The sequence below is a fragment of the Zootoca vivipara genome, chromosome 5 (genome assembly GCF_965207765.1).
Source record: "Zootoca vivipara chromosome 5, rZooViv2.hap1.1, whole genome shotgun sequence".
Classification (NCBI taxonomy): Eukaryota; Metazoa; Chordata; class Lepidosauria; order Squamata; family Lacertidae; genus Zootoca; species Zootoca vivipara.
This window is the reverse complement of record NC_142588.1, coordinates 72738534-72759285: the sequence shown is the minus strand read 5'-3', so window position 1 is coordinate 72759285 and position 20752 is coordinate 72738534. Positions and strand designations below refer to the sequence as shown.

Genomic DNA, 20752 nt, shown 5'->3' with positions numbered 1-20752 from the left:
TGCAAGAATGAAAGCCAATGACACAAACATTAGGATATAAACATCCATAATTAAAATATTGCCAGGGACTGGGCAGAGGAGGAATGGTGGAGACCACCTCCCCAGCCTGACTCTTCCAGAGAAGAAGAAGACAGTTCAGAATTACAACAGGGGTTTGAGAGAGGTCACATCTCAGAGGAAGATGAGGGGGAAAGCTGGGAAATAATGGGAGAGGAGGAGGAGGAGGCAAAGCCAGAGCAGCTGGCTGACACATTATCACTAGAAAGCATCCTAGACCCACCATCTCCCAGAACCTGGTGAGCCTTAAAAATAGGAGAGCAAAGGGCCCTCAGCACCACCTATAGAAGGGATGATGAATGAGGAAGTGGGAGAGAAGGGAAGGGGATATTTACTCAGAGCAACACCATTATTCCAAGAGGCCACATTCTCAAGCCTCTCTATGTGAATATTGAATAAAAGCAGATGGTAAAGACTTTCCCTTGTCTTGTCCATTCCTGGCGACCTGCTGTGGGGCTTGGTTCCTCAGCTACCTGACAAATATTCAGTAAAACAATCCCATAAATATAATGCAGGGAGCTGAAGCAGGTAGCTCTCCCTTTTCTGTAGGGAGGTTCAACAGTGGCAGGGCAGGGATATCCCCCGAGAAACTACTCAGCCCCTCCCCTGGATCCAGTTCACTCAATGTCTCCCAGTTCCCCTTCCCCTCCTACCAGTCTTGTCAACAGGTCTCCACAGGGCTTATGACAACATCAAGAATCTTCCATAAACCAGGATCCACCAACCTTTATGTGCGCCATGTTTCTGCTTCTGAGTGAGTGCGGTGAGCATTAAGCAATTCACTTCTGTTTTACATTCTTCATCCAGTTACATTGATTCATTCATCACTGCTTAGCCTTCAGGCTGGTTCTGCAAGGACTACAAATTGGCCCCATTGAACACTGGTTTGGATTAATGCTGTGGTGTCTTCCCATGCCAGCTTTGCTCCTCCTGGGGGCCAATGATGCTGTTGGTATGGGAAGAAGGAACATCATTTGCCTGACCCAGAGGACTCTTCTTTTCTTTTGGTTGCTGGTCTGGTCTGGAGCAGCACTGCTACCATGCTGCACCTGAATCAAGCCTTAGTGCACTGACAATATGTGACACACACAAAAAGCCTGCCGGCAGTTGTACTATTTTCACTCTCCCTGGGAAAATGTGCTCATAGTTCCCTTCAGGATTTGCAGACTCATGATGAAGTTCATCTTATCTTGGCGTATTGCATTGTCTGTCAGACCTACACTGCTGCATGGGATTTGTAGTCCATCAAATAAAGATAACCTAGCTGTGGCACGTATGTATGTCACAATGCATGTTTGACTGAAGTCATGTGAGACTCATAGTGCTTTGGACCTGCGGTAGTGCACAATGTTGTATCATGGAATGTGAAGGCATCTCCTGCGGTCTTGTCAAACACAGGTATGTTAATATATTATAATAGAAGAATATTGGTATCACAGAATGGTCATTGGATTTGATGAAAGGCTGCCAAAAAATCTTGATAAAATTCAGAATCGCCAGAATCTGTTCAACATTCCACTGCTCTCAAAATTTGCATTTCCGTGACCATTTGGGTTCTCTTGCATGGCGGAATTGATAGGGCTGAACCTTCTGCCATTATGGCAAAAAATGAGCACCAAGTGGAGAACAGCCGGACCTATAAAGGAAGAGAGTTCTCTAAATGGGATGCTGTCACTAGTGGTGATGTTGGTAGTAGTAACAGTTGTGTGTGTGTGTGTGTTTTCTAAGTAAATATGCATATGATCAGACTGTAGATTAGGAAAGGAAATACTTAAGAACATAATAAAAGTCTTGCTAGATTAGGCCAAAGGGCCCATCTCGTCTGGCATCTTTTTGGTAATGATGGCCAGCTAGATACCTACAAGAGCCTCATTATTGTATGTCCATGTTAAAACACGTTGTTGGACACCATTGGCCTTTGAACTTGGGTGTCCTAGCAGAAGAATACAGGCAGTAGGAGGCAGCTTTTGCCTCTTCCTGGGAATGCTATAAGGGAATAACAAATGAAACTAGAGCATCTGCAAGGCAACCCAATTTCTGATCTACATGATTGCCTCCTTTTCTTCATCTCACACGGGAACTTGAGAGGAACGTGATAGCTACCGATAATGATGGGAAGCCCATGATTCAACACCAAATCATCGAGTCTTATTCTGGGCTTCATTGTGCCCAGTTGTCTGCAGCTGGATGTAAAACCCTAGCCTGGAGCTATTTACACCATGATCAGGCTAGTAATTAGCAAAATGTTTAATATAATATAGAAGCAATTAGGAGGTGATAACATGCAATTAAGATGTGTTTTCAGATTAAAGATTTTATAGTCCTCTCTTTCTTGAAAAGATAAAGTGCCTATCTCAAAATGTCAAACTGCAGTGATTTAATCTGAATTATTTTCAATTAATATGCATGCATTCTTGCGATGTGTTCACCGTTGTTATTGACATTGATAAATTAAGCTTATCCCAGCAGAATTTATCCTTGAGATGCTCTATATTTCCTGAATGTCAGCTCTTTATTTCTATTTTTTTTCTAAATGCCTACAAGCTGTGCACGATCTGACTTGCAAGTCCCAAGATTCATCCCCTGGATTACAGCGATGTGACAGTCTGGGTGGAACAATAATCTAAAAGGGCATTGTTATAAATAGTGTGTTAGAATATAATTGTTTGTCATGTCGTTTGTCCCCTTTAAATCCCTTTGAGTCCTGTTTAAGTAATTTAGACAGCTAGGTTGACAAGAGTCTTGAGACTTCCCTTATAGAGTTGTTGGACCAATCTTCAGCCTGCTTTGTCTTTAGGGACCACCTCAATTGCGGAGCAGGAAGTACAAACAGCGAATATACTGTGAGTTTATTATGAGATTTCAGCTCGGGCTTCAGCTGTCGCTACATCTTCCTTGCTCTGTTTTTACTAAACTATGTAAATGCCGCTGATGTTAATTTGCTCAACTCCTCAATAGAATTGCTGAAACAATAGGCACCCGGATGAGGCTTCTTAATCGCCATTAAGGAGCAGTTATCCCAAAGCACATTAACATGGTTACAGCAGTTTGATGAAGAATTATAAATGGCTGGAACGAGCTCTGCCTGTCAAAATCCTTTGGACAAATTTGGCAACTAAAAGAGTAACATTTAGAAAACTTTTTTAAAAAGTTTGGATGGTTACTAATAATAGTATCATTGCACTGTTCAGTTAGTCAAAATTTGTAGTACTGAAGTTTTAAGAGAACCTAATAGATCACCAAAGTTAATGGCTTTTACTCGGCTTCATTTTCTCAGCTTCATTTTGGCATTTTTCCTTTGCCTAAAATGCTTTCTTAATCACAACCATTCCTACACATTTATTTAATAGCGTTTATCAATAAGCAATTAAAAGTATGTAAAATGTACAGGCTTATGTATGCTTTGGTCCATTTATTTATTTATTTGTTACACCCCTCCCTCTCCCTCCCTCCCTCTCTCTAAAAAAAACAAAAACAAAAACCCAACAACCTATAAATAAACCAGACTTTCAATTTTAACCATTTAACAGCACAATCCCAACCATGTATTATCATACGTAAATCCTAATGAATTCAATCAGATGTAGCCAGAATTTCTTGGGGAGTGGGGGCAGAACCGAGCTATCTGTGACTGGTCAGTTAGTTAAGTATTTTTATTTATTTACTTGATGGGGGGCAGCTGCACCCCCTGACTATGCCCATGGGGCAAGGGCAAATATAGATCCAAACCAGGGGTCAGCAATATTTTTCAGCAGGGGCCGGTCCACTGTCCCTCAGAACTTGTGGGGGGCCGGGCGGCGGCAGCAGCGGAGGGACAATGAGCGGCGCGTGAAAGGGCTCCGGAGAGGGGCTGCTTTAAATGGCGGCCACTCGAGTATTACGCTGCTGCTGCTGGCAACAATCAAAGCCTAGCCCCATTCCTCTGCAGGGTGGGGAGAAGCCGGGGGGGGAGGCGGGAGGCACCGCCGTGGTGTGTGTGAGGGAGGGGGGGAAATGGCGCAGCGCGAACAATCAGAATCAGATCCACACCCATCCATGCGGCGATTCCTGGTCCGTCCACGGGCCGGATCCAGAAGGCAATTGGGCTGGATCTGGCCCCCAGGCCTTAGTTTGCTGACCCATGCTCCAAACCAAAGAGAGATTTAGACCAGCTCAGGAGTTGGTCTACGGTAGGCACCCCCAAACTCGGCCCTCCAGATGTTCTGGGACTACAACTCCCATCATCCCTGACCACTGGTCCTGTTAGCTAGGGATGATGGGAGTTGTAGTCCCAAAACATCTGGAGGGCCAAGTTTGGGGATCCCTGGTCTACGGTTATGTAAGCACCACACATTGAAAGCACATGACTTCCTCTGTAGTTGGTTAAGGGTGCTGGGAATTATAGGTCTACGGAGGTAAACTCAGTGTAAACTGGTCCATTAGGGCAAATGAGGCAGTGGTCCACCTTAGCCAGCTCCCACCCAGCTTCCTCCTTAGCTTCAGGGCTGCTGTTTGTAGAACTCAACAGGGAAAAGGGGGGGGGGGACAAACCTCATCCTTGTTAGCTCCACAAGTCACTGTCTCTGTCTCTGTTGTGTGAACTCACTGCCTTCCACCCCAGCAATCCCATTGGGCACCAGCCACCACTGGATAAAGTACAGTACCCAGGATTCCTTGGGGTGAAAGTCAGGTGCTTTCAATGTATGCAGCCTCTGATTTACGTACCTCCCTTTGTTCCAGTGAAAGGGCATCCTTCTTTTTAGCTTCTTTAAATAAATCTTTCCCCTCTGGCTTCTTTAGAACAGGCATGTTCAACAGGTAGATCGCGATCTACCGGTAGATCACTGGATGATCATTGGCTTCCCCCAAAGAAGCTGAACAACTGTGGCTCCCCTAAAAAAAAAAGCTCAACGTTTTACCTCCTCCCTGAAAAAACTCAACAACTTTGACCTGAACCCCCCCAAAATGGCCTTCCTCCTTCCTAAAAAAAGCTCAACAACTTTAACCTGAACTCCAAAAAAGGGGGTAGATGACTGCCAGTTTTTAACTGTGAGTAGATCGCAGTCTTGGGAGTTGGCCACCCCTGCTTTAGAAGAAAAAAGGCTTCTTACGAACTGCTTTCAGGCACATAATTGGCAGCCTTCGCACACCTTCTGATGCTTATAGGAAAGCCCATCTGAAAAGATCACAGGGTTTTCAGGAAGTTTCCAGGAAAGCTGCAGAGTGCTGATGATTTGCAGAATGAAAGAAAGGACACTCGCAAACACCCCTCGGCTGCTTGGAAAGTAAGGTAACCTGCTCCCCACCCTTGAGAATTTCACTGAGGTTTTTTGTGTCCCCTTTCTTTTATAAATTATGGACACAATTTATTTTGTCATTAATTGCCAGAGAATGGTTAAGGGGGGGGGAACTCTGGAAAGATATATGGCACAGTACTAGTTAATAATATTTGGTAACTGAGTCTCAGTTCATGGATGTTAAAAGCATCACGTGGAAAAGAAGCAGAAACAGGATTTAAAAGATTTGAACATGGTTTGATAGAATATGATACATTCTAATGAATAAATCACTATTGGCAACTCGGCAGTGTTAATTCCACTGGCATATCAAGTAGGAAATGCTTTTTTAATGCAAGATTTGCTTTATTTGAAAGGAGATACAGGCCCATTTGTCCAATGTTTTTATTTGTCATCTTTTCCGTTACAGAGAGTTCTATCAAATTCCCGTACAGGGCTTAGTGAAAAATGCCAATTGCATATTTAATAAAGAATGATCCTTCCAGGAACCATTATGGCTTTAAGTGTGATTATAGAACAGCTCTCCAGTAGTTTCTTTAACTTGTATAAACATCCATTTTGTAAAGCTGGAGGCTTAATTGTACTTTTGCATAGATCCATGCCATTTTCAGATAGGCCTCTAATGAATTCTCAGCCCTGGAAATTAAAAAGTGATGTATGTTACAAAGCTCTGCTCTACTAAAATTTATACTCCTGTAACTGTTGGATTATTCTACAACTTATAAAATAATTGGTCTTCAATATTATGGTGAACTCTTACGGACTACATTATGGTCTCACGTGCTGGCTTACTCTGGGTTTGTTCTAACCTTTTTGAAACAGTAATGCCCTATTTTTATATTGTTTTGACTCATTTGTCTTTAAACCATGTGCCTTTTTCTCTCTCCAGCATGTTAAAAAGATGAGAAGACCCCTGCTGGATCAGACCAAAGGCCTATCTGTATAGTATTCTGTTTTCATAATGACCAATCTGTTGGCCATGGGAAACCCACAAGCAAGAGTCCCCTCTCTTGTTGTTATTCCACAGCAGTTGGTATTGAAATGCATGCTGGTGTTGATCTTGAAGGGATCCTATAATCATTGAGATTAGTACCCTTATCTCATCATGTACCTAATCTTATTTCAATGTAAGAGAGCAAGAAGAGCATGCTGGATCAGGTCAATGGCCCATCTAGTCCAGCATCCTGCTCTCACAGTAGCCAACTAAGTTGATGGCCATAATTTCTTGTGGGAGCGAGTTCCACAGTTTTACTAATTTCTGTGTGAAGTACTTGTCCATCTCCAACTGTTCAGCTTCTCTGAGAGAGCGCTTTCACTTCATTATGGACTTTCCACTTTCACCTCATTGTGGATTATTTAATAATACAACTCTATCATGCCCTCTTTTATGCCCCCTTTTTCCTGAACTACAAAGCCCCCAGTGTTGCTCCAACTGCCCCGCCTCGCCCCGCCCCACCTCGATAATTTTGGTTGCTCTTTTCTGCGTCCTTCCCATCTCCACATCACCTTTTCTGAGATATGAGTCAAGTACTCCCACCTACAAAATAAAATTTCCCTTGGCAGAAAAACAGACTAGATCAGCATCTAATCAGATTTGGCCAAAGGGCTGCCTTCACCCTTGACTGACCCTCAAGGGGTTAAATGCTAGTGGTGAGTGTGACCAGACCATAATCTCACGCACAAACACAGAGCCCCCCCCCATCTCAGCTGACCTGTGCAGCTGAGGAAGCTAGTTTATTGCTCTACCTCCACTCATCAAAAGACCCACCTGGTGACCAGGGCAGGGTGATTTGTACCATTGGATTTGGGCATGAGTTTAAGCACTTCCTCTTGGCCCAGGCTCCCCCCCCCAAGTCTGCCACAGCTCAGAATAGTGTTGTTCTAGGGTTGCCATATTTTGAAGAGCAAAGAAGAGGACACATTTGCCGACTTCTGCTATTAACTATGGATCACTATGGCGACTCTACCCATGAAAAAAAGACCATGTCCTGGAACAAGAGGACAACACCCAATATGTCTTTACTACACTGGGCTGGACACAGGTGGTGCTTGCCGATCAGAAGGTCGGCAGTTCGAATCCCCGTGACGGGGTGAGATCCCGTTGCTCGGTCCCTGCTCCTGCCAACCTAGCAGTTTGAAAGCACTTCAAAAGTGCAAGTCGGTAAAAAGGTACCGCTCCGACGGGAACGTAAATGGTGTTTCTGTGCGCTGCTCTGGTTCTCCAGAAGCAGCTTAGTCATGCTGGCCACATGACCCGGAAGCTGTACGCCGGCTCCCTTGGCCAGTAAAGTGAGATGAGCGCCACAACTCCAGAGTCGGTCACAACTGGACCTAATGGTCAGGGGTCTCTTTACCTTTACACTGGGCTAGGAAGCCAGTAGTGGGGGTCTGTGCCAGGGTCTCAGCTGCCTAGGGCTGAAAAGAATGGGAATAAACAACGTCTGCAGGGCCACATGTTCCCCATGTCTGGGACATGGCAGTGCTCAGGAAGACCTCATCGTGTCTAAACAATACGGTGGTACCTCGCAAGACGAAATTAATTCATTCCACGAGTCGTTTCGTGTTGCGATAATTTCTTCTTGCGAAGCGCAGTTTCCCTTAGGAATGCATTGGAATTTAATTCATGCATTCCTATGGGGGGGGGAGCACATAAAAAAGGTGCCAACTCACCTGCCACGGCCAGAGGTTTTTCAGGGGGGGATGCAGGATGAGGGCCAGGGAGAGGCTCCCTCCCTCCTTCCCCAGCAGACGGACCCTCGCGCCCAACCAGACAGCCAGCCAGTTCGCACGCAGGCAGGCTGGCTTAAGGTGAGTGAGGGGGGATCCGGCTGCTGCGGAAGCTGGGTGATGGCGGGCGGCGGAAGTGCGAGGCGGCTGGGCTCCGGGCGGTGGCGGGAGCGGGAGCGCGAGGCGGGCGGGCTCTGGGCAATGGCAGCGGCGGAAGCGGAAGAGTGAGGCGGCCGGGCTCTGGGCAATGGTGGCAGCAGAAGCGTGAGGCGGCCGGGCTCTAGGTCTGACTTTCTCCTTGCGGTGCCCTGCTTCGTTTTGCGCAGTTTTCTATGGCACGGCCATAGAAAACTTCGTCTTGCGTGTCTGCCAAAAAATCACAAAACTTTTTTGTCTTGCGATTTTTTCTTGCCGCGAGTCGTTCGTCTAGCGAGGTACCGCTGTCCCTTTAAAGCAGAGGGAAAGCATATTTCCCACCCCCTCAAAGAATTCTGCCGCCTGTAGTTTACCCTTGGCAGAGTTACAATTCTTAGGAACCCTTAATAAACTCTGGTACCCAGAATTCTTTGAGGAGCAAAATGTGCCTTCAATGAATAATGGGCGCACAGCCCTTCCTGTCTCAGGAGCATCTGATAACTGGTCTGTATTTTAAAACTCAATTTTATTAAAGGTTTTCAACATTTAATGCAATAAAAACCCAAACAAAGCTACTATCTGAAGAGAACAAAATAATAACAAAGAAAAGAAAAGGGGGAGGAAAGCAAGGAAGAGAAAAGAAACACACAAACACAAAGTTTCATATTCTGGTCTGGATGAGGTCAGTTCAAGGTCTAATATATGCCATAGGTAGACCTGCAGAGCCTTGTGATGACATGGCTGTTGGTTCCTCTGGTGGTTGTTTATCATTTTATCATGTATTGAATTTATATACTGGTCCTCATCAAAAGATCTTGTGCCGGTTCACATGATAAAGTCCCATTGTCGTGGACTGGGCACCCATGAAGAAGAGGACAAATTGACTACCTTCCGGTTCTACGAATCTATGACTGCCGAGTGATTTGTTCTGAAACGGCAGGCTGGGTAATGCTAATTTCTTGCGCTGCTTCCTTTTGTTTGAACAGGTATTCGAAGGATATTTGAGCAGCAAAGGAAGAGCAGATTTCGCACAGCCACCTTTGAACCGTCGTGCTGCTTTAAAAGATGAGTTGCGTCACTAACAAGCCACAGGTGTACACTACAGGAGCGGGTGAAATTGTAATTGAGGAGTATGATGGCAGTTAATTGTCTTTAATGTATTTATCCCAAGATGCACTTAGGCATCTGCTATATGTCTAGGTGTTTGTTACCAGGAGCTTTCCCCGATACTTAAGCAGTAGAGGATCTATATCTAAGAGACAATAAAGATGGTGAAAATGCTATCAAGGGACTCTGAAGTGGCAGGACAAAGAAACTTAGCCTCCCTCTACGTCTTGGAAATAAATGGGCCTATTTATTTTGATGGGATTTTTTTATGCATTTCCCCATATTATGGTGTAAATACTAAACACTTGACAGCCATTTTCAGGCAGTAATCGTTCAGCTGAACTGCCATACGCCGAAGTATTTTAGTGGGCAGATAGTTTGATATTTGCCTTTCTGTTAAGAGGTACTTCCCTCCGCCGTGGGCTTATTGCTCTAATAAAATAGCTTCATACTGTAGATTAAAATAATGTCTAGCCTGCCACTGACAATGGAGGATTTATGTGTGGGAGTAACCCACAATACTGCCTCCATGCATGCATGGAGAATAGATGTGATAATTAGTCATACACTGTCATTCATTTATGCAAGCAATACAGAAATGTAAGATGAGAACAACAGTGAGGCATTGCTGTGCAATAGTGCCCTGAATTCTAAATGTACTAAAACAGTGGGAGCGCAGAACTGATTATTAACCACGCTGTGGCCAAATTTTGCTCCTGTTTTTGTTCATGGTAGCTTTATCAATTTATCTGTTTCAAACGTGTAATCTGTCCTCCCTTTCTTCCAGATTAGGTGTGTGTGTGTGTGTGTGTGTGTGTGTGTGTGTGTGTTAGATAATTACAAACTTCTTAGTCCTGGCAAATCAAAACATGTGGTCTATGGTTGAACGTCCTGTACTATGTGTAAATACTGAACATAAGAAGACAGAAAATATATGTACAACATGTTTTAAATCGGGGATAGGGAACCTTTTTCAACCCAAGGGGCACATTCCTTTCTGGGCAATCTTTTGGGAGGGGCACATGGGAAGGGCAAATGTGAACAGAGCAATGAATGCAAATTTTACACTCATTGTAGGCTAGTTAATGCACAAACTCTTTATGTTCCTCTCTATGCTCCATCCAGGGAAGAGAGAGGCATTATCCATGTTCAAGGGCACATTCCAGACAGGCAAAGAGAAGACACTCAAGAAAAAGCAGGGTTAGTATGAGGTGCAGCCAATAGGGAGTGTGGCCTTGGGAGAGTCCCCAGCATGCTTGAGGTGGCTAGCAGTGCCGTACCAAGACATTGTACCACCTAAGGTAGAGACCAAACGGCATCCAGACACACACAAACTCACAGAGACCTAGGATGAACACTTAAAATACTTGCCGCACCTTTCGGGCACTTCAGGGTACCACTTGAAGCAGGGCCCACTCTAGCAACTAATAAAACCCCATTGACATCAATGGTAGAAAAGCGTTCCAAGCAGGGAAAACATTAAAGTCTTACCTTTTCCATCTGCTACTGACACTTGGTGTTGTAGAGAAGCTGTGGCAAGGGATGAGAAGTGATCTCTCCCTCTGTGTGCTTCCTAGAAGAGGGCATGGGAAGCCAATAAGATTCCAGCAGTCTCCCTCTTGCAGCAGGCATGCACTGGGCTGGCCCAACATAATGCCAAAGATGGCAGCCTATTGTATGTACAGACGCCAGCTGGACTGATGGTTGAATCTTATTTCAACACTGGCAATGGGACAACATCCACTGTCACACTTCAGAGAAACAGAAATAGTGGAGGGTTTCTTTGTTGTTCTTGTTGTTTTGCCGGGGGAAACTGACCAAGTGGGACCCAGAGCTCTCTCTTCCACCAGAGGGAAACAGCTGAGGGACAGTCACAGCTGCCCTTGAACGTCTGCTACCTGAGGAGAAGGGTTCAGTTTGGCTAATGATAAGGCTAGTCTTGGACATGCGACAACCTACCAGGAGTGGCTGCCTCTTGTCTTTCTTCCACTGTGGTTGAGCTGATGAGGAATCAATCCTGAGATCAGAAATACATTAACATAAGAAGAGTCTTGCTGGGTCCGACCAAAGCCCCATCAAGTCCACCTCCCTGCAGTTGCGTAGCGGGCCGCCACGACACCCGGGGCAGCAAATTGCCATGCACCGGGGGGGGGCGTCGCCGCTACGTAACAACGCATCCGTGCTATGTAGAGTGGGATCGCCCCCTCCCCACCCGCAACTTCTAAACGGAGCATCCAGGCTCCAGGTAGATAGCCCATTGGCGCAGCGCCGTGCTCTGCCAAGCGGGCTTTTTACCAGGAGGCTGGAGGGGCTCACCTTGGGAGTCGCTGGGTGGGGCACCGAATGTCACCCCCCCCATAGTGGAACCCGTGGCGGTCCGCCCCCTACGCCCCTAGCTCTGCCCCTGCCTCCCTGATCTTTCAGTGGCCAACCAGATGTCTGTGGGAAGCTCACAAGGATGACATGAGCACAACAGGACTCTCCAAATTATCGAGCCCCAACAACTGGTACTCAAAGGCATATTTCTTCTGATCCTGGAGGTAATATGTAGACCATGGGTAGGCAAACTAAGGCCTGGGGGCTAGATCCGGCCCAATCACCTTCTAAATCCAGCCCACGGATGGTCCAGGAATCAGTGTATTTTTACATGAGTAGAATGTGTCCCTTCATTTAAAATGCATCTCTGGGTTATTTGTGGGGCATAGAATAGAAATTCATTCATCCCCCCCTCCAATACAATCTGACCCTCCACAAGGTCTGAGGGACAGTGGACCGCCCCCTGCTGAAAAAGTTTGCTGACCCTTGATGTAGACATTTTAACTAATAGCCATTGATCTTGTTCTCCACTTCCATGAATCTGTCCAATCTGCTTTTAAAGCAAACAAAGTTGGTCGCCATCCCATTGCCCTATTGGCCGTATACATTTGAAGCAGTATCACCCCGCTTTTAACAGCCATGGCTTCTCACAAAGCATTCTGGGCACTGCGGTCTGTTTGCTGAGAGTACTTAGGAGAGCCCTACTCCCCTCACAAGCTACAATTCCCATACCTCACTGGGAAGAAGGGTTGACTGTTACACCACTCTGAGAATTATAGATCTGTGAGGGGAATAGGGCTTTCCTTAACAACTCTCAGCACCCTTAACATACTACAGTTCACAGGATCCTTTGCGGGAAGACATGACTGCTCAAAATGGTAGGATATTGTTTTAAATGTATAGTGCAAATGAGGCCCATATCTTTTAATGGAAAATTCCATTATGCTCTGTCTGAAGAAGTATTTTGTTGGGAGAGAACCAATCCCGAAATCCCAGAGAGCTACTGAGCTAATTAGGTACAAGGCACTTTTCTATGCTTCTACTAGATGTCTCCTATCCATATTCTCATTGACACTCTCAACTCTACAAGGTTAGTTAGACCTCTTAATGAGAAGGTGCTGTTGAGTTCGATTCAATTAAAGAGGAAGGGCTGTGGGCCGAAAACAGCACAAAAAAACTTATTTGGGAGTTTTTAATAGCGGCTTTTCCAGAGGTCTAGAATTCTCCCCATGCTTACTTTTCATCAGAGAGTTAATTTCCTATATATTCAAGGCCACTTTGAAATTTTTGTTCATTTGTACTGGATAACTTTCCACCAATTCCATAAGGCCTATGGCAATTGCCCCAATCCTGCAACTTGCGAAAGTATGATCAGTGCAGCTCAACAGTGCTACGAGAAAATGTAGAACCTTATATACTGTTGGGGACATTGTTTTGTTTTAGTTTTTTAAAAAAAAGAAAGATGGGGAATGAATGTGTACTAATAATTTTCATATTTTAATTGTGTTATCAAAAACACAATTAATTGGTTCCCCCCCCCCCAAGAAAGCAACAAGTACAATGCTATATATCTTCTATATTGGAAGCATTGAAAGAGGGAGAAGAGGTGTTGTAAGAGCACTGCTATGTCTCTGAAATGTATTGCCTGTGCAAGCTCTTTCTTGCAGGAATCGCCGTGCAGAATTATGGCTGTCCTTCCAACGTGGATCCAAATTTATATCCGGCTGCTGCTTTCTCCATCTGATATAGAGCAAATATTAGCATTGTCTAGAAGTGCCTTCTGTCCCTTCTAGTAATCCGCTTCTCCCTCAGAGGAGCCTAATAAAAATGCGGTTGCTGTGGTAATTGTTATATTATGTTCAGAAAAGTGCCAAGAATATAATTACTTGCAAAATGACTTCACAGTTCAACTTTAATATACACGGTAGAACTGTTGGGTAGTAAAAGACAAGGAAAACCGGGTAAACAAGTCTATTTAGTGGTAGTGTCTTTATTAAATTAAACTTTTAATAGTATCACTGTGTTTACAGTACATTAACTAGTCACAATTTTTAATGTTTGCAGTTTGTTTTATATATACACACACACACACACACCCAAGCCAGCAGAAGATGGATTCCTTAAGAATGTTATCCCAGGTATGTGTAGAATATTAATTAGGACTGTCTATTTCAGTCGGATAATAACAATGTCCAACAACTGAATGGAATCTGTGACCTGTGAAAGAACCATTCATATGCTTTAGACTGCCTTGGAGCATTACTTAACAAGTGAACATGGAACTTTTTCACAGTGATCCCAAACGTTTCAACTGTGTATTTCATGGTTTGGTTGTTGTTGTGTCTCCAAAAACACACACAGAGATTCCCTCTCCGCCCCTACCCCCACGCTCTTGGGAAGGATTCCATGCTTGCTCTCACTTAAATAAATGCTTTTTAATGCTTTTTTATACGATCGTTTCTGCTATGATACCTATGGGCTTTCGAATGTACTACTGGTAACTAGAGGATGTGTTCCAGCAATTGAATGTCTTCATCTTAAATCTTTAGGGCTGCACAACACCACCTTTAACAATCAGCCGTAATTAAAAAGCTGCTGTTCAAAATGCGTAAGAGATAAGTAAATTTCATTTTAAATACTGTAGTCAGGATTAAGGGTGTTTCTCACTGGGAAACCTGCGGGCTCCCCCTCCCCTCCCCCCCCCGCTTCCTTCTTCTTCTTCTTCTTGACTTCAGGCTGTATCATTTTTCAATGGAGAGCTAAGAATAATGGCCATTTACTGTAGCAATTTCTAGAAGTATTTCAGTTTATCAAAGATGTTTCTCACGACTGACAGAAGCGTATGGTTCACTTGCAGTTCCTGTTAGCATCCCATGGGGCATGCGTCTCCATCCACAAAAGCACCATCAGAGGTCTAACTAGCTGATATTTGTCCTAACTAGCGGAACAAGTCAGTCCCCATAGGGAGTAGGGATTCAATGGACAGGGAGAACCAGCTGTCTCCAGCTATGCCGCATGGGCTCTCAAGGGCAGCTTTGTGAGATACAACAGGCACCAAAAATGACCCCCTGTCCTTGTTCCATCTTTTACAACGTTACACTGAAATGAAATGCTGGGCACAGTGTGTGTGTTAATTTGCATTGGGGGGGGGGTGCAGCAATTACTATTTTCCTGGTCTTTCAGACCCCTCACTTTTAGATGGTAATATGTATAACTTTACTTCCTTCAAAAGGGAAACCAGCCCTGCTGCCTTTGGAGAGGCCTGTTCATTCTCTTGACCTCTGCCTACGAATGGGAAAAGTTTCCAGAGAACCATGCTCTCAAAAGGTATGTTTTGCTTCATTGTAAAAGACATGTCAAGCCCCTTTCAGGTCTTCTTCTCAGCGTGTTCACTCTGTGCATGGGGAATAAGATGCGGGTGGCGCTGTGGTCTAAACCACTGAGCCTCTTGGGCTTGCCAATCAGAAGGTTGGTGGTTCGAATCCCCGTGATGGAGTGAGCTCCTGTTGCTCAGTCCCAGCTCCTGCCAACCTAGCAGTTCGAAAGCATGCCAGTGCAAGTGGATAAATAGGTACGGCTGTGGCGGGAAGGTAAACAGTGTTTCCATGTGCTCTGGCTTCCGTCACAGTGTTCTGTTGTGCCAGAAGAGGTTTAGTCATGCTGGCCACATGACCTGGAAAGCTGTCTGTGGATAAACACTGGTTCCCTCGGCCTGAAAGTGAGATGAGCGCTGCAACCCTGTAGTCGCCTTTGACTGGACTTAACCATCTAGGGGTCCTTTACCTTTAAGGGGGAAGGGAGTGTGACTGTGCCACCAATCCATAATGGCTGTTAGTCACTGTTACAGCCTTCTTCGGCTGTCATCCCCCTCATGGGATCATGAGGCACAAACTAGTCCAACACCCTCCATCATACCCTCATTACCTGCCCCCGCTGCTCCCCACATATTGGGGGCTGCATGTTTGCCGTGAAGATCCTCAAGAACATAGGAAGAGCCTGTTGGATTAAGTCAATGGCCCATCAAGTGCAGCATCCTGTTCTCGCAGTGGCCAACCTGTGGGATGCCTGTGGGAAATGCCTGTAACTTCATTGGAATTCTAATGCTCCATCTGGGATAGCTCATAGAATCATAGAGTTGGAAGAGACCACAAGGGCCATCCATTCCAACCCCCTGCCAAGCAGGAAACACCATCAAAGCATTCTTGACATATGTCTGTCAAGCCTCTGCTTAAAGACCTCCAAAGAAGGAGACTCCACCACACTCCTTGGTAGCAAATTCCACGGCCGAACAGCTCTTACTGTCAGGAAGTTCTTCCTAATGTTTAGGTGGAATCTTGTGACTCTTAATCTCAGGGTTGTGGGTTCGAGCCCCATGTTGGGCAAAAGATTCCTGCATTGCAGGGGCTTGGGCTATAGATGACCCTCGTGGTCCCTTACAACTCGTATGATTCTATGAGAGAGGGAGAAAAACCTTTCTCTATCTACTCCATGCCATGCATCATTATATAATTTCTTTCATATCACCACTTGCTTTCCTTTTCTCTAAACTAAAAAGTCCCACATGTTGTAACCTTTCCTTATAGGGGAATTGCTCCATCCCCTTGGTCTTTTTTGGTTGCTATTTTCTGGAAGCTTCTCAATATCCTTTTTGAGGCGAGGTGACCATACCTTCTCTGCTCATGTATTCTTCCAGTGCAATTTAGAATCCTGATTATGTGCACTTGTGTGTGGCAGACTCCTGGCAGCAGACATTCACTCTACAATGTGTGGAGTGGGAACAGGAGACAAGGATGTGATGGAAGGGACAGGGTCAATGGCCTTGTCTCTTCTCTTCCCCCCCCCCCCAATGATTCTAATCTTGTGGCTTGTGAGCAACCAGTGTCTTGAAGACACTGAGTGGTTAACATACATTTGTGAGTTTGCCCATGGATGTTCTCTTCTGGGATGAAAACTGACATTTGTTGGATCACTTTCAGCCTATTTCCTAGTTCACATTTCCCCACTGTCGCAAAGCGATAGCATCCACTTAATAGGCCGTTTCAACCCCCCCTTTCCTTATTCTCGCTCCCGCTTTTTAAAAAGCAACAAAAACAGCAACCATCGCCACTCTCTGTTCATTAAAGAAAATGTTGCAAACCCTGTGATTCTGCAGAAGACGAACATATGAAAATATTTGTTATAGCGATCAGATTTGTTTTGGATTGCCTTGAGAACAGAAGGTCAGAGACATAAGGGTCTGTCTGATATTATCAGTTTGGAAAGTATTACAAAATTGCTGTGTGTGTGTGTGTGTGTGTAAGAGAGAGAGAGAGAGAGAGAGAGAGAGAGAGAGAGAGAGAGAGAGAGAGAGAGAGAGAGAGAGAGAGAGAGATGGGAAGAGAGAGTGAGGCAATGCTGTTAACTCCGTGTTTTCCATGACATGTTAAAAAGGAAACTGTTGTATTGAAATGAAATAACTGACTCCAGGCAGGTCAACGCAGTCAATTTTGTCTCTCCACCATGCTCTCCAGGGATGCACCACGCAGAGAATGTTTCATATTAACCGAGCTTTCAATGGAGGCAGCTGCTACTTCTCAGGAATGATTCCTGTTATCACGGTGGCTGCAAATTGTGTTGCTGTGATTACAGAAATTGCTGCTAAAAAAGTGCAAGTGTTATCAGTCGAGATTCCAGTCCGTATGGGAGATTTGCTGTGTGTGAATCCGTCCCCAGGGAGCCTCAGGGAGCCTTTGCGTGGAGACAAAACCGACTGTGTGAACAAGCAACCCCTCAGTCTGTCTGACCCAATATCTTTGGTGTATATGCATAGGATTGACGGTGCACATAGAATTAGACTTTAGAAGCAACCAGTGGGCATCATAACTGTGTTTCAGGAGACCTCTCTTTGCTAATTTGTTGCTTTTCACTAGGGAATTAATAGTCTTTCTGTTCCACAAAGAATGACAACCAGTTGCTAATTTCCAGAGATTGATCCATGTAATCCAGATGAGAGATTGTCACAACCAAAGAGTAAGTTGCCATGTGGTGCTGCTTGGTGGCAGAGTGCAAGGAATCCCTCAGAAATGTACCTTGTTCTCCAGCTGCTGCAGCAACAGATGATTCAGTTATGCTCTAAGATTTGGGGCTTAATTGCTGGAGCTGTCACTGAACCAGAAAGCAAGGAGCATGAGATTGTTTCCTGGCTGGTAGTTTTCTACATTTCTTCTCTAGCATCTGCAACTGACCATCAATGGAGATAGGATGGATCATGGGCTTAATCCAATTAAAATCCAATTAAAACTTAAGAAGAGCTGAATCCTTATGCTACTGCTTGCAAGATGTATATATTATTTTTTCTGAACTCTTCAAGTTTCACCCCTCTTCTCTTCCTCACAAAGTCTGAAGGGCTAGTCTCATCCCTAATGCAACTGCTATTTTTATGTTGAAGCTGACCAGGACCTTGGCAAAGATAAATGCAGCCCTGTTGTACAAAGAAATGTCTACTATTTCTTTGTCTCCATATAGATTCTCCGGATTTCTAACAGGAAATGCATTTTGTTGACTGTGGCTCATAAAACATGTCCTTTCCTACCCCGGTTATTTTAGTCACTTGTGAAAGCTCATAGTACAATAGGTAAACTGTCAAAAATAATTAAGAAAAATGCTGATATACGCCCATGGCAAAGAATTATACTTTTTGATGGTGGCTGTTTTCATCGTCCAGTCGGTCCCTTGGCAGATATAAATACAGGTGTTATCACCTCATTGCAGATGATGATGATGTTCTGAATCAATGCCGACAAAGGTTGCTGTTTGGGAAACATTCAGTATGGAGGAAAGTGATATATATGAGGAAGGCAGGGAGAGGAATGCAGAACAGCATTGAAACAGGTCCATAAAACTTATGTATACTGTAGGGATTGCTGTTGGCTTTTTTAATGTAGACAATATTAAATTATCCAGTTTGCATAATATGCCCGTTGACAGTAAAACTGCACTGATGATGAAACCCTATAAAATGCCGAACTCTATAACGATATGAACATACTTTATATTTTGGGCGATTTACAGTTGGAGGTTTAGTTTCCGAGCTACCAGGTGTATAGGCAGTAAACTGCCACATGCAGACCTTAGTTGCTATTTAGATCATTAGGTTTCTACATTTTTGAAGTAAGCCCTTCCGCCCATGAGGTTTTTTTGTTTTTTGTTTTTTCTAAACCCTACACAAATCTATACCATAAATTCTTAAATGGATTTTTGGTTGGATTTATGGCATCAGATTACAGTAAATGGCTAAACAGTCACAGGATTATAGCCTTTTGCATTTGATAGGAAATACTGGAAGAGAACCCATAATTCTGAAGAGAAACCTTGAGTCTTAGGGGCTTTAATCTTTTACCAAAGGATGTTAGAATATTAAAAAGCAAATGCATTTACAGCTGGAATCCACGAGCCACTGAACTGAGGCAGCAGTTTAGAGGAACCAGTGAAAGGAAGGGTGCATTTGGATGTGGAAACTACTGCACTAGTGTCCCCGGCGATAACGCCAGCACTTCTGTCCTGTTTCCCAATGTCCATTTGACACAGCTGAGTAACATTGACTGGCAGTGCCTCTCTGGGAGTTCAGGCAGGGGACACTCCCAGCCCAACCGGGAGCTGCCAGGGTTTGGACAACTGAGCTACAGCCCTTATTTGCTGCACCGTCTTGATAAGGGCTTCGTTGTTCTTCACATTTTACCCACCCTTCCACTGCAAGGAGCTCGTGGTGTTGTACATGGTTCTGCCTCAACCCCTTCACAACAGCTCCATGAATTAGGTTAGGTGAACAGATAGTGACTAGGGGTTGGGGTGGTGGTACCCAGGTTGAACCAGCGTGGGTCAACTTGATGTCACCTGTAATGTAGCCAAGGGGCATATAGTGTGTGTGTGTGTGTGTGTTCAGAGACTTTCTTATATTTTTACCCATTTTTATGATGCACCGAACACTTTAAAATACAGAACGATCGAATGTATAAAAAAGAAATAAGGAGTGATTTATATTATATTATATTTATTATATTATTATAATGTGTAATATTATATATATTCTGATGTGTGTGTGTGTGTGTACACACACACACACACACACACACACACAGGGATATAGATAGATAGATAGATAGATAGATAGATAGATAGATAGATAGATAGATAGACAGATAGATAGACAGATAGATAGATAGATAGATATGCGCACATACATATAAATACACACACACACACACATAAATATACATATACAGTACATATACATATACTTCACTTACTAGCACTCAGAACATTTGGGGTGTACAGTTTTTCTCACTTCTTCTCCTTTCATTTTCGTATCATGAGCTTGTTTGTTTTTGAAATGCACCCTTTGGTTGGAAAATGTGCAGACAATGAATGAAAGCATCTTGAGTTCAAAGTATTCTTGTTTTCATTTAAATCCTTCCTATCACCTGCTGTTTGTTGCTCTTTGCTTACGGCATGAATCCCCCTGGATTTCAGGAAACCTAACTGGTCCTCTATAAACTGCCATGACTGTTCGTTTCCCATGTATTCTTCTGTCCCCATAGCTTCTGATGTGAAACAGATTTTACTTTTCTAGAGAGTAGAGGTCAACATGAAAGCTTCTTTTTAAAAAAAGAAAAAAGAAATCACTCTGGCATTCAACTTTTGGGTTTGTTATGTTTTGCTTTCTACTATACTTTAGAATTATGTCACACATATAAAGCAAAAATTCTGCATTAAGTTCTAAATTTCATTTTTGGATGGGAATGTTGCCATTCAGGTGGTAAGTTTACACCGGTATCTCATGAGATTTTGAGAAAATGTCATCTTTGATGTTCATCATAGCGTTTTATAGAAACTAATTGGGAAATACAATCTCTTTGTAGACTTTCATTCATTCCTCTTCCACATTCCAAGGGAACACAGGGAGCACTGATTGTGTGACCACTTTTGTCCTGCCTCTGAGGAAGTAAGTAATTTCACTTCTATTATCTGGTGGTGTGACTGTTTGTATAAATACCTGCTCATCTGGAGAAATAAGGATCTCACACTTTCTATTTGTAGAACTCTGTCACTGGACTATTTCTCTCTTTCTCCTTCTCCTTCTCCCCCTCCCCCCACCC

At 44.1% G+C, this 20752-nt stretch overlaps 1 long non-coding RNA gene across 1 annotated transcript; it reads right to left on the bottom strand.

Moving 5' to 3' along the window:
- Positions 1 to 5702: 5702 nt before the first annotated feature.
- On the bottom strand, positions 5703 to 8168 carry LOC148685729 (uncharacterized). Its single transcript, XR_015950070.1, has 2 exons — positions 8004 to 8168; positions 5703 to 5969 (listed from the first exon to the last, which is right to left on the bottom strand). It is a non-coding gene; the product is annotated as an uncharacterized LOC148685729 (long non-coding RNA).
- Positions 8169 to 20752: the final 12584 nt, after the last annotated feature.